Raw genomic sequence first — 13,673 nt, forward strand, 5'->3', positions numbered from 1 at the left:
TGTTGCAAATGTCATGTCCCGCGCGCCCGGATGTTTTTTTACATGTTTTATTGTGGCCATCTGGAGAGCAGCAAGTGGCTTGTAATTTTCAAAACTCTGATGTGAAATCATTCATATGCTGCAAAAATACCCGCAGCACTTGCGATCATCTATCAAGAGGTGGTTTAAAAAGGTGTAAATTACAGTAGTCTGTTTGCTTCAAATGACACAATAGAATAATACAATGTCACAATTTTGCAGAGCTAAGAAACAGTGTACTTTTTCCCAGTGGCAAATAATATTGACCGACATACTCTCAACGGTAGAGTGAGTGGCTCCCATTCACAAAGTCGCAAGTTCAAATCCTGGTTGGGGGGTTAACTCAGCCCATCATCATTCCAGGGTCGATAACATGAGTACCACTGGGCAGGCCGGTCAAGAGCGGATGTCCTACAGATAAACTTGTCCTTGTCATGAGATGAGAATCACCTCAATGCTTAATTTTGACTTGTATGTATGTTGAACTTATAATCAGATGTGCAGGGGGGGGGAAGGACAAGAAACCCAACACAAAAAGCAGTTCAAAAGAAATTAATTTTCAATGTAGATGGTTTAAAAGTGCCCAAGCTCCAGTGGCTTCCTAATATTGGAAAGTAAGAGAGCTCCAGATGGCCACAGAAGCACATCTGAAAGCGAACGATGCGGTAACTTGGAACATACTCTGCTTGTAGTGGGGCGGTAGCGCACTGCACGACTATCTGGGTGACATAACAAAGTGTTCTTGGGTCCTGAGCGCTCCCCTTCACCATTACAGACTGCTGCCGGGTGAAGTATGGTCAAAAACCCCCCATGATCAACACAGTGGAGATGTTTTGTACGCAGCATAAACAAAATGGTGCTTTTACTGGAAGAGTTTATTGTTTTTGTAGGGGATGTTTAAATTTGTGTACGGTAAATTTTAAATGTATCTTGGAATTTGATTGTTTGTTGCGGTTGCACCCGAATCAAGAGCCCAATGGCTCACAGGGTTATTCCAAATAAATGAAACTGAAACTGTGGGAACCCAGATCCAGTACAGATATCACTTGCCGCTGATGTTAGCATGGTTGGCTGCGTACGATGCGGAAGAGGTTCAACATAGATATATAGCTGAGAATCAAACTCGGGTCACTGGGTTCATCTCGCAGGGACAAATAAACTCTGGCACGGATCTAACCCACGTAAAACTATAATTACTTGGAGCTCTATAAATAGAAAAACTGGGACACATCTCAGACAAAGGAAAGTGTACGAAACAGGTGGTATTCTTAAAGCTTACCAACAGAACAGGCAAAACCAACACATGTGAAACTTTATAAATTCCAAAGCAAAACACTGTTATTCACATCCATATGGTTCATGAGAAGTCAATCATCAGCTACATTTCTCAATGCTTATGCTGTAGTTGAGAGTAAACGAGTATAATTATTTGGTATTGACTTTAAATTGTCTGCTGGGCCGTCAAGGCTATTGATGTGAAAACCCTGTCTTTGAACTGTCTGCAAATTGTATGTCTGGTATAACATGCAAGTCTACGGTGCTGTAAGAAGAGGCATAAAAACTAGCAATTGCTTATGTCAAAGTACACCGTCAAACTGCCATATATAAATGTATACAAATCCATAACCGGTGATATGCTCCGACTAGGATTGTTTACACACACACACATTTATTTGTACAATATGCAATTTAAAAAAATGCATATCTGCAATGCCAACGGCATAGTCGGGGGGGGGGGGTGAATCTAGGTTTGGGACCATTTATTCTGATGTCTAACAAAAATCACCTGTTTTAACTCCATGTCTACCCCATGAGAAAGTACTGTTCCCACCAAAGGGACAGCCAGATTTGAGGTCTCACCTGCACTCCCGTTGTATTTTCCCACATCACCGAATCAACAGACGTAACAAGCAGGCACTCATCCAATTTACACGCGTAACGGAGAAGCTTGTCCGACACGTTTAAGACTTGCGCGTGGAGCGTGGGCCCAGAAGCCGGGTGTAACGATGCTGCAACGATGTTGCGTTATCGAAACAGCGCCACGTGTTTGATTCTGTTAAGCATCCAATCACATTAAACCGCTAAAAAAACACGTAAGCAACCAAATAAGTACAAGTAAATAGGTAAACGCCATTGTACAGATTGTACGTCATTTTGTTACACGTATCCTAAAAAATAGGTCATGCCCGATGATGTACTCCCTGGGTGGACGCAACAATCCACCTGGTTCCTGCGCACACGCGCTACTCCTGCCTCTCCGCCTCTGCACTGATCATCCTCTTTGGCATGACGACAAGCCTCTCCTCCTGGACTGCCACTCTGTCGTTCATCTAGACCAGTGGTTCTTAACCTGGGGTGCACGCAATCCCCTTTCTGGGGGGTGTGAGATGCCCTTTCTGGGGGTGCGAGACATGGGCAGATTTTTTTTTAGAAGTTAAATAATCGAAAGACAAATTAAATACGGGCACGTAAGTACACCTGCTTCGTTTCATACCGATGTATGTATTAACATGAAATATGATTTTTACGATTGAGAACCAAAGGGGTTGCAAGGCTGCAGTAAAGGTTATAAGAACCATTGATCTCGACTACCGTTCGTCATCCTTCCCAAGCCCATTCACTCTTCGCGATAGTCCACGGTGCATTAGAACTTGCACGTTCTGATCCAAACGTTGCACTTTTTACCGCGCAGTATAATTGCAAGCATCGACCTCTCCTTGTTTCTTTGCACGCTTTTCAGCTTTCGCTCCATTTTCTTTTTCAATGTCCACGTTTCTGATCCGTGTCAAAAGTCGGCAGTATACACAGTAAATAGTATCTTCTTGAGCATTGGCATGTTGCTAATTCATTATTAAGTTCACAATTCCAACAGTACTCCAACCCTCTCTCAAATGCCTCGATTTCATACAGACTGTTGTGATTTCCAACTGTGTCCGTCCCCTTAATTATCCTCTTGCATCAGACACCTTGTCGTATGTGTCGTTTGTCTTACTCATATCTATCTATCTTCAGTTCAAAGTTTTAGCATTCCTTTAGGTTCTTCAAGCCCATTCCAGCCAAGGGATTTAATCAATGAAATGAAATGACTTCCTGCGGTAGGGCTTAAAAATAAATATATCTCACAGCGGGTCAGTGTGACATTTTTAGAAAAAAAAACTTTTTGACTGGAAAAACTTACAGCTTTTTTTCCCAACATGCCAAATAACACTGCTCATTTGAAACAGCCTATATTAATCTACAACATTCTATCAGGAGAGATAGATAATAATCTTGAATACATTCTAAATAGAGATCAATCTGAAATTACTAAAATTGAAATCTGTGGTATGCCAATGTCTATAAAAACTTTGTTTCAGGCAGGCGAGGCTGAATCAAAGAGACATTTCAAAGTTATAGCAAGGCTGATAATGTCAGCGCCTTTTTATGTTTGCCTAAATAGCCTTTATAGCTATACGCTTGTAAAACGGATTGCATACGACACATTGATAGCTTTCGCCGTAGTTTTCAATTTGCATTGGGTTATGGTGAGATAAGTAGCCAGGGCAAGCCAGTGGTTAATGCACGAAGCTATAAACCCGGTGACCCGAGTACAAGTCATAGCCCTGGTTACACGTCGGTGGTGACTGATGTCCGAACCGGTTCATTTATCCCCCTTTCACCAAACCCAAACCGACTCGGGTGTTTGAAGAACGGTCAAATAACTTCCCATATGGCGGTCACGGCCTGGGGGAAAGCCTTCATCCAGCAGTGGATTTACAAAGAGCTGACAATCATTTTGGTTGTCCAAAAGTTATACCGGTTTCCTCAAAAAAGCAATGTAGATTTTATGTTTGCTTGCCTGCTGCTCGCCCGTTGTGTTGGCAGTGAAGATAGCTCCCTACCAGCGCTTGTTTTGAGCAAGCCGGCGCAATGACTTTCGTGAAAGTGGGACACTTTTTCGAGAAGCAATCAGCACTTTCCTGTAACTATACACAAACCTCTTTGGAACACCCAGCATAATCCCAGTGTGCACTCACGCAGCAAATATGTGTAAATGAAACGTGGCATGATACATGGGCAGTGGGCACCGTTTTATCCTCAAACATTTGGTCCCGTGATTTCTGGTCAAACGAACATTTCTTAAAACCGCTGTACCCAACAAATACAGAATGCCTGTGTGTACGTCAATTGAAACACACAGATACGGGTCAAATGATTTTTGGTCAAGAGCGGCATGAAAACCCCTTCGTATTTTGTACATACAGAATGCCTGCAAGCATAACTTTTGTCATACGTAAAACTTAATTTGAGCTTCAATATGTAAAAACAGTAACGTGTGCTTATGTTTTGCTCCTGCAAGTACTTATTTCCCCGATATATTACTGAAATTATTCTTCGTATACATTACAGTATCATTGCACACGAAGTATAAATGACAAATATGTATGTGCTTTAGTCTGGCATCATGCTTGTGCTGTGCACTTTGCCTACAAAGAAAATGCTCTTATAAGCACTATAGATTAATTTTGTTTGGGTGCATAGCATACCCTTGGGATGAAATTAAATTGCATTTGGCTAAGAAAGACAAATCAGGTTTCCCTCTTAATGATTGGCAATATTATAATTTTACTAAAATAATCTCATGTCAAAACATATGAGGGAAAATAATGACCGTTAAATTTCCAGTTTGAACATTTTATCTACACAAATAAAAAAATCATTTGCCTGAAAATTATGTATTTCACTTTTCACTGAAAAGACTTGTTCACCGTAAAACCAATACAATAACGTTTTTAAATATCATCATCATTACCATCACCATAATCCACTGCTAGTTGAAAGCCTCCGTAAGCCATCGCCATGCCCTCACGGTCTGTGAAACGTGAATTCACCTAGCTCCTTACACACTCACCCCATTGTCAGTCATCCCCCTTTCTCGCCTTATGCCCAGGCCCCAGTCAATACGACGTCTCAAACTTGTGCTCGCTCCGATTCAAGTGTCCCTCTTTCGGTCCCTCAGTGTTGTTTTAAAGCGTGCACCCCCTCCAAGCTTCTCTGCGTACACCGATTAGAAAATGTTTTCTTGATGCCACAATGCGTCCCCAAAAAAGCACTCAAATCTGCTTTCACTCACCTGCATTTCATCATCTTGATCCCTATCCACCTTTAATGACCGACTAGCTACAACACTGTAGCTAGACAAATATGTTCATTAGTTTAGTGACCTTTTAATGCACGTTTAATTTGACTATATTTACCTAGAGCTCAACTTTGCAGTCTTTTTCATGAAGTTCTTAAATAATTTCCTGTAATTATTTTACATTCGGTTTTTTTGTTACAACGACTGTGTCATCAGCAAATCTGAGATGGCTGGTATTTTGATTCTTAATAATAGATGCTTTGGTGCAGATCAGGATCTAACTCCAAAACATCTAACCTATGGGGCCTGTTGAATTGGCCGATTCCAAACAGTAATCCATCTGTAAATGACGGGAAAATCTCATGCAAACAAAACAAATCGTGCAAGACGAAAAACCATAAGTTCTTGTTAGTTGTTTCCAATAGCTTACATTTATTTTGATAGCGACCAAACTAAAGAGCACAATGCAATTTTCAGGAACTGCTGATGCTTTTTTTGCATAATTTAGAAATGCTATTTTTTCTTCTGCAGTGTTTTCTTCTCGTCATTTTACAGATCTGATGATTGTTGGGATTAGCCAAGCTGAAAAGCACCATAGTGTGTGTGTATATAACTGGGGACTATATATATTTCCCAGAGGTAGACTTTAGATCAGTGCGTATTGGTGACTATACTGTGCAGATGAGTCCTGCTAAGGACAAACCTGTGCCACAGTTGTCTTTCTTTGTCACACATTAGCTGAAATTAATTTTGACAGTGAACTAAAACAAGAGGACCACAATGCAATGCATTAGGAACTGATAGTAGGTTTTTACCCGTTTAACTGGTACAAAACTGACACCTTTATTCAAGGCATCATGTTTGCAATGAACACAACACAAGTAGTCAAAAAAGCAAACAAAAAGAAGCAACTCTGATAAGGATGATAATATGCACTGTCCTTGAAGTTGATTGGCCCACACCCGAGACGGCTTTCTTTAGAGCCTAGTCCCCATTGGTGTAGGGCCAGATGACACCAGAAGGCGTACAACTCAAACACAGTGCAATATCAGAGTATTGAGAGCTCGGGGTAAGCATTTACACTATGAGGTCTCTTTTACCAGTGGCAAAATATGATAGTAGGTTTTTACCCGTTTAACTGGTACAAAACTGACACCTTTATTCAAGGCATCATGTTTGCAATGACCACAACACAAGTAGTCAAAAAAGCAAACAAAAAGAAGCAACTCTGATAAGGATGATAATATGCACTGTCCTTGAAGTTGATTGGCCCACACCCGAGACGGCTTTCTTTAGAGCCTAGTCCCCATTGGTGTAGGGCCAGATGACACCAGAAGGCGTACAACTCAAACACAGTGCAATATCAGAGTATTGAGAGCTCGGGGTAAGCATTTACACTATGAGGTCTCTTTTACCAGTGGCAAAATATGATAGTAGGTTTTTACCCGTTTAACTGGTACAAAACTGACACCTTTATTCAAGGCATCATGTTTGCAATGACCACAACACAAGTAGTCAAAAAAGCAAACAAAAAGAAGCAACTCTGATAAGGATGATAATATGCACTGTCCTTGAAGTTGATTGGCCCACACCCGAGACGGCTTTCTTTAGAGCCTAGTCCCCATTGGTGTAGGGCCAGATGACACCAGAAGGCGTACAACTCAAACACAGTGCAATATCAGAGTATTGAGAGCTCGGGGTAAGCATTTACACTATGAGGTCTCTTTTACCAGTGGCAAAATATGATAGTAGGTTTTTACCCGTTTAACTGGTACAAAACTGACACCTTTATTCAAGGCATCATGTTTGCAATGACCACAACACAAGTAGTCAAAAAAGCAAACAAAAAGAAGCAACTCTGAAAAGGATGATAATATGCACTGTCCTTGAAGTTGATTGGCCCACACCCGAGACGGCTTTCTTTAGAGCCTAGTCCCCATTGGTGTAGGGCCAGATGACACCAGAAGGCGTACAACTCAAACACAGTGCAATATCAGAGTATTGAGAGCTCGGGGTAAGCATTTACACTATGAGGTCTCTTTTACCAGTGGCAAAATATGATAGTAGGTTTTTACCCGTTTAACTGGTACAAAACTGACACCTTTATTCAAGGCATCATGTTTGCAATGACCACAACACAAGTAAATGCTTACCCCGAGCTCTCAATACTCTGATATTGCACTGTGTTTGAGTTGTACGCCTTCTGGTGTCATCTGGCCCTACACCAATGGGGACTAGGCTCTAAAGAAAGCCGTCTCGGGTGTGGGCCAATCAACTTCAAGGACAGTGCATATTATCATCCTTATCAGAGTTGCTTCTTTTTGTTTGCTTTTTTGACTACTTGTGTTGTGGTCATTGCAAACATGATGCCTTGAATAAAGGTGTCAGTTTTGTACCAGTTAAACGGGTAAAAACCTACTATCATATTTTGCCACTGGTAAAAGAGACCTCATAGTGTAAATGCTTACCCCGAGCTCTCAATACTCTGATATTGCACTGTGTTTGAGTTGTACGCCTTCTGGTGTCATCTGGCCCTACACCAATGGGGACTAGGCTCTAAAGAAAGCCGTCTCGGGTGTGGGCCAATCAACTTCAAGGACAGTGCATATTATCATCCTTATCAGAGTTGCTTCTTTTTGTTTGCTTTTTTGACTACTTGTGTTGTGGTCATTGCAAACATGATGCCTTGAATAAAGGTGTCAGTTTTGTACCAGTTAAACGGGTAAAAACCTACTATCATATTTTGCCACTGGTAAAAGAGACCTCAGTGTAAATGCTTACCCCGAGCTCTCAATACTCTGATATTGCACTGTGTTTGAGTTGTACGCCTTCTGGTGTCATCTGGCCCTACACCAATGGGGACTAGGCTCTAAAGAAAGCCGTCTCGGGTGTGGGCCAATCAACTTCAAGGACAGTGCATATTATCATCCTTATCAGAGTTGCTTCTTTTTGTTTGCTTTTTTGACTACTTGTGTTGTGGTCATTGCAAACATGATGCCTTGAATAAAGGTGTCAGTTTTGTACCAGTTAAACGGGTAAAAACCTACTATCATATTTTGCCACTGGTAAAAGAGACCTCATAGTGTAAATGCTTACCCCGAGCTCTCAATACTCTGATATTGCACTGTGTTTGAGTTGTACGCCTTCTGGTGTCATCTGGCCCTACACCAATGGGGACTAGGCTCTAAAGAAAGCCGTCTCGGGTGTGGGCCAATCAACTTCAAGGACAGTGCATATTATCATCCTTATCAGAGTTGCTTCTTTTTGTTTGCTTTTTTGACTACTTGTGTTGTGGTCATTGCAAACATGATGCCTTGAATAAAGGTGTCAGTTTTGTACCAGTTAAACGGGTAAAAACCTACTATCATATTTTGCCACTGGTAAAAGAGACCTCATAGTGTAAATGCTTACCCCGAGCTCTCAATACTCTGATATTGCACTGTGTTTGAGTTGTACGCCTTCTGGTGTCATCTGGCCCTACACCAATGGGGACTAGGCTCTAAAGAAAGCCGTCTCGGGTGTGGGCCAATCAACTTCAAGGACAGTGCATATTATCATCCTTATCAGAGTTGCTTCTTTTTGTTTGCTTTTTTGACTACTTGTGTTGTGGTCATTGCAAACATGATGCCTTGAATAAAGGTGTCAGTTTTGTACCAGTTAAACGGGTAAAAACCTACTATCATATTTTGCCACTGGTAAAAGAGACCTCATAGTGTAAATGCTTACCCCGAGCTCTCAATACTCTGATATTGCACTGTGTTTGAGTTGTACGCCTTCTGGTGTCATCTGGCCCTACACCAATGGGGACTAGGCTCTAAAGAAAGCCGTCTCGGGTGTGGGCCAATCAACTTCAAGGACAGTGCATATTATCATCCTTATCAGAGTTGCTTCTTTTTGTTTGCTTTTTTGACTACTTGTGTTGTGGTCATTGCAAACATGATGCCTTGAATAAAGGTGTCAGTTTTGTACCAGTTAAACGGGTAAAAACCTACTATCATATTTTGCCACTGGTAAAAGAGACCTCATAGTGTAAATGCTTACCCCGAGCTCTCAATACTCTGATATTGCACTGTGTTTGAGTTGTACGCCTTCTGGTGTCATCTGGCCCTACACCAATGGGGACTAGGCTCTAAAGAAAGCCGTCTCGGGTGTGGGCCAATCAACTTCAAGGACAGTGCATATTATCATCCTTATCAGAGTTGCTTCTTTTTGTTTGCTTTTTTGACTACTTGTGTTGTGGTCATTGCAAACATGATGCCTTGAATAAAGGTGTCAGTTTTGTACCAGTTAAACGGGTAAAAACCTACTATCATATTTTGCCACTGGTAAAAGAGACCTCATAGTGTAAATGCTTACCCCGAGCTCTCAATACTCTGATATTGCACTGTGTTTGAGTTGTACGCCTTCTGGTGTCATCTGGCCCTACACCAATGGGGACTAGGCTCTAAAGAAAGCCGTCTCGGGTGTGGGCCAATCAACTTCAAGGACAGTGCATATTATCATCCTTATCAGAGTTGCTTCTTTTTGTTTGCTTTTTTGACTACTTGTGTTGTGGTCATTGCAAACATGATGCCTTGAATAAAGGTGTCAGTTTTGTACCAGTTAAACGGGTAAAAACCTACTATCATATTTTGCCACTGGTAAAAGAGACCTCATAGTGTAAATGCTTACCCCGAGCTCTCAATACTCTGATATTGCACTGTGTTTGAGTTGTACGCCTTCTGGTGTCATCTGGCCCTACACCAATGGGGACTAGGCTCTAAAGAAAGCCGTCTCGGGTGTGGGCCAATCAACTTCAAGGACAGTGCATATTATCATCCTTATCAGAGTTGCTTCTTTTTGTTTGCTTTTTTGACTACTTGTGTTGTGGTCATTGCAAACATGATGCCTTGAATAAAGGTGTCAGTTTTGTACCAGTTAAACGGGTAAAAACCTACTATCATATTTTGCCACTGGTAAAAGAGACCTCATAGTGTAAATGCATTAGGAACTGCCGATGGTTTTTGCATAATGGGCAAAGGCTGCTTGCTTTTTTACACACTAATGTGTTATTCACTCCAAACATATGGGCCGATCTCCAATGTCGTAGCACATACGGTCCAATCCCACAATATGAATTTATGTAAACATGATCATGTATTAACCATTTCCTCCTTTGTATTTGACAAAACATTGCAAGGTAAAATACCATCCCTATCACCAATCAGCAGTTACAAGGGATCACAGAAGCTTTCTTTTTGCAATTTGAATGCTCACATGGTCTGTTACCCTCAGGCACATGTGTTTCGAATTATCCAACAAGCTTACTGCATATCTAAATCTCACATGTTTAGCATTTTACTGCACTCCACAAGTCCACATTTAACGCTCAATTACCAATTTTGCTTGACCACTGTCTTAGTCTAATAAGCATTCATTCTGAAGGGATTAGGCTCTTGAACAATTTCCCTTCATATTGTTTCAGGCCACTGACACTTCACGTTAACCGAACTGATAAACATTAGTGAGCTCATACATTTCCTCATAGCCTTTGCAATATAACTTATAGGAATAGACGCTGGCAATTGTGTAATCAATTACTGCTTTGTGGCGAGTGTTAATAGAATAAAAGCAGCACATATTTGTTTTGTTGAACCGCTTCAGAAAAGTATATTGACCTTAAAGAACGAGGTCACTATCTACATACCGAACATGCATCTTTACAACAAGCATTTGTTAAACAAGCTTGATTGACGATGCTGATGAGACCCACAAGGTCGAAACCGGTCCAGAGTTCGCTTGCTTGGAAAGAACAAAGGCCGATTGACAATTTAAAAAAAGATATTTGTACATGTTTGCATGTGGAGTTTTACTTCCATATGCTTTTATGAGTCACTCCAATATATGGTGTGTCAACAACCCCCTTATAATGCCTACATATAGAAAGTCATCGTCAATATATGGCTGCAGATTATAGCGATTATACACATTGCTCACGGGGGATTATATTAAGATGATCTCGTAGAGAAGACATTCCCTCAGACCGTTGAATTTACTAAGTGAGAGAAGGAGGCTTATCCCCATTAAATTCCTTCACTGTCAATCAGCCATAAAGTTAGCCAGAAAGTCAGGGAAGTCCACATCTTAGGCATGGCCCTTGTTCTCTTGATTCCGCTGGTAAATCCACTCCAAGCTCATAGTATTGTACATCAAAAGAAACCTTGCTTTGTTCAAAACAAATGCATACAGATTTTAAACAAAACTTTTCACAGCTACCTTTTGCTGACAACTATCTGCTTTTTTACGTACGCTTTGACAAATGCCAAGACTGAAAAGTACATAATTTATTTTGGCCCAATGATGGACTGAGAGCAGTGGAGTTGGGAAGCACTCATCCAGCAGTGGACTTACCACGGCAGACGACAATGCATTCCGTTATCCTCTCTATACCCCGACAACCCTAATTCTTGTGGGAAAAGCATGACCGTGCATGCGTGCATGTAAAGCAGTTCCGAGTTGAATGTCGGGTTTTTTGAAGAACCTCGCAACTTGTTTTGGTGGGGGCCTTGAGCTCTCTGTACAACACCTTTGTTGGATGCATTCCCTGTGCGTGGGTGGCTACTGCCAGCTGGCCAGACGCCGGCACCTCTTGCACTCTCTAATTTGCCACTCTCCCCGCCCCGCCCGCCCGCCCGCCCCTTTTCATTCCAGACTATAAATAACAAGGTCACCCTTCTCCTTGGCCAGATCTCAGATTTTTTTTTTATACACACTGTTTATTACGGTAATGTTGGTGCCAAATTAGACGCGGTTGCACTATTGCATTCCCGAGCAATTTACATCTTACACGGAGGTATCAAATAGGCGTTTCCTTTTCCCTCTGCATTAAAACGGCGACGGGGTTTAAACTAACTGAATGAAAAGGCTTGAGCAAATTCAATGGTGTTATTTTCTGACATTAAGTGGTTTTGGCACACCACAGCTCTTTGCTTCAAATATTATAGAAACAAAATCATATATATATTTTTTAATCTAATTGGGATGCAATTTCACTTTTAAAGGTGATATGATTAGTAATGCTTTCTGCCGAAATTCCAAACACTAGCTGGAAAAAATGGGATATTTTTTGCCAGTATCATAATATGAAAAATAAGAACAAGTTTTATCCTTTCTGGCAATAAAACAGGTGTTAAGATGTTCAAACATCAAACAGAAACGTTGCACAAGCAAAATATCAGCTGATTTATGTAGTGAATTTCGACGTAATGAAACGTGCATAAACTGAACTGAGGCGTTTTAATGAGTACAACCTATTTGTGCAGCACAATAATTTATTTTGAACGTGATATTGACAATGTTTGTCGACTTTTTGTTTAGTTCATCGCAAGTGCACGATCCCTACCGTTGGTATATCAATTTCAACCACTACCTCTGTACCACCAACGGAGATGAGCAGCGTCAAAACACTCTTCAGGGAAATGGGTCGTTTCATTAACCATTCCTAACCTCGACGGTATTTATGGGTCATTACGAAAAATTGAATGAAGCAAACCACAGCACTCTTATTTTACCAATTACTGAAATACAAGTTGTTCACAAGCCTAAAAACAAAAACGTATCAATCCCGTCGTGACTGTGAAAACAAATCGACCGTTGCCAACGGTAAACGGCCATCAGCACTGAAGGTGGCATCTCGTTTTTTTTATGTTATCTTAAAGTATAAAATAAATCGAACCAGCGTACATGATGATTGGCTTCACTGAAGATCCATGGAAAGCATGACATTACCATCCTTTTTGGGAAAAGGATTCGGCGTGTGATCCAAGGCTGTATCAAATTCACACCCATGTGATACCAAGCCCTCGCAAGTGTAAACCAGCAAGCTAAGCTACCTGTGCAGTGACTACACACACATTGACAGCATGTTTGGAAAAATAAAATAAGTATATCTGTCAATATTTTCAATTATTAAATAAAGCGAACAGATATGAACTGGACATCGAATTAAGGAGTATTAAAAATACGCCTTTGACTTCGGCAGATGTATATCTTACTTTTGAGATTATATTGAGATGTTAACCATACAAATTTTTTATGCGGTAGTTACTCTAGAGTGGGATGAAGACCAATATACGATTTTAGAAATATGTAAAGCAGTTCAATACGAATTAATTATACTCTGGGGTAAAATAAGTGATGACAGGACATTGAATTAAATGCATCAACCTACATGTGAATCATTGTTAAGTGACAAATGGCTTCCAACTCTTGCTACAATTAATTAAGTTACATTAAACATATTATTAAAATAAAGACTTTACTCTGAAATAGTAAAACGTGTTTTAATCCAGTTTTCTTTATTATCCTGTGTTATTTGCATTTTGCTCCTTATGTTAGCTTTTCTTAGAATTGTGTATGTAAAAATCTACTTCAAATCACGTGGTCATTGATGAAGCTACATATAAATATTACACACGTTCAAGGCGTAGAAGGTCTGCTCTATGGCAAAATGCTACCTCCATTAGAAGCGAAATAAGTTCAACATACATACAATCCA

General features: G+C 40.7%; 1 protein-coding gene across 4 annotated transcripts in view; it reads right to left on the minus strand.

Annotated features, from left to right (window-relative positions):
- The window catches only part of NR3C2 (nuclear receptor subfamily 3 group C member 2), a 91,780-nt gene that overhangs the window by 19,612 nt on the left and 58,495 nt on the right, over positions 1–13,673 (minus strand). The window lies entirely within an intron of this gene.

The sequence above is a fragment of the Lampetra fluviatilis genome, chromosome 15, assembly GCF_964198595.1.
Source record: "Lampetra fluviatilis chromosome 15, kcLamFluv1.1, whole genome shotgun sequence".
In the NCBI taxonomy this organism is placed as follows: domain Eukaryota; kingdom Metazoa; phylum Chordata; class Hyperoartia; order Petromyzontiformes; family Petromyzontidae; genus Lampetra; species Lampetra fluviatilis.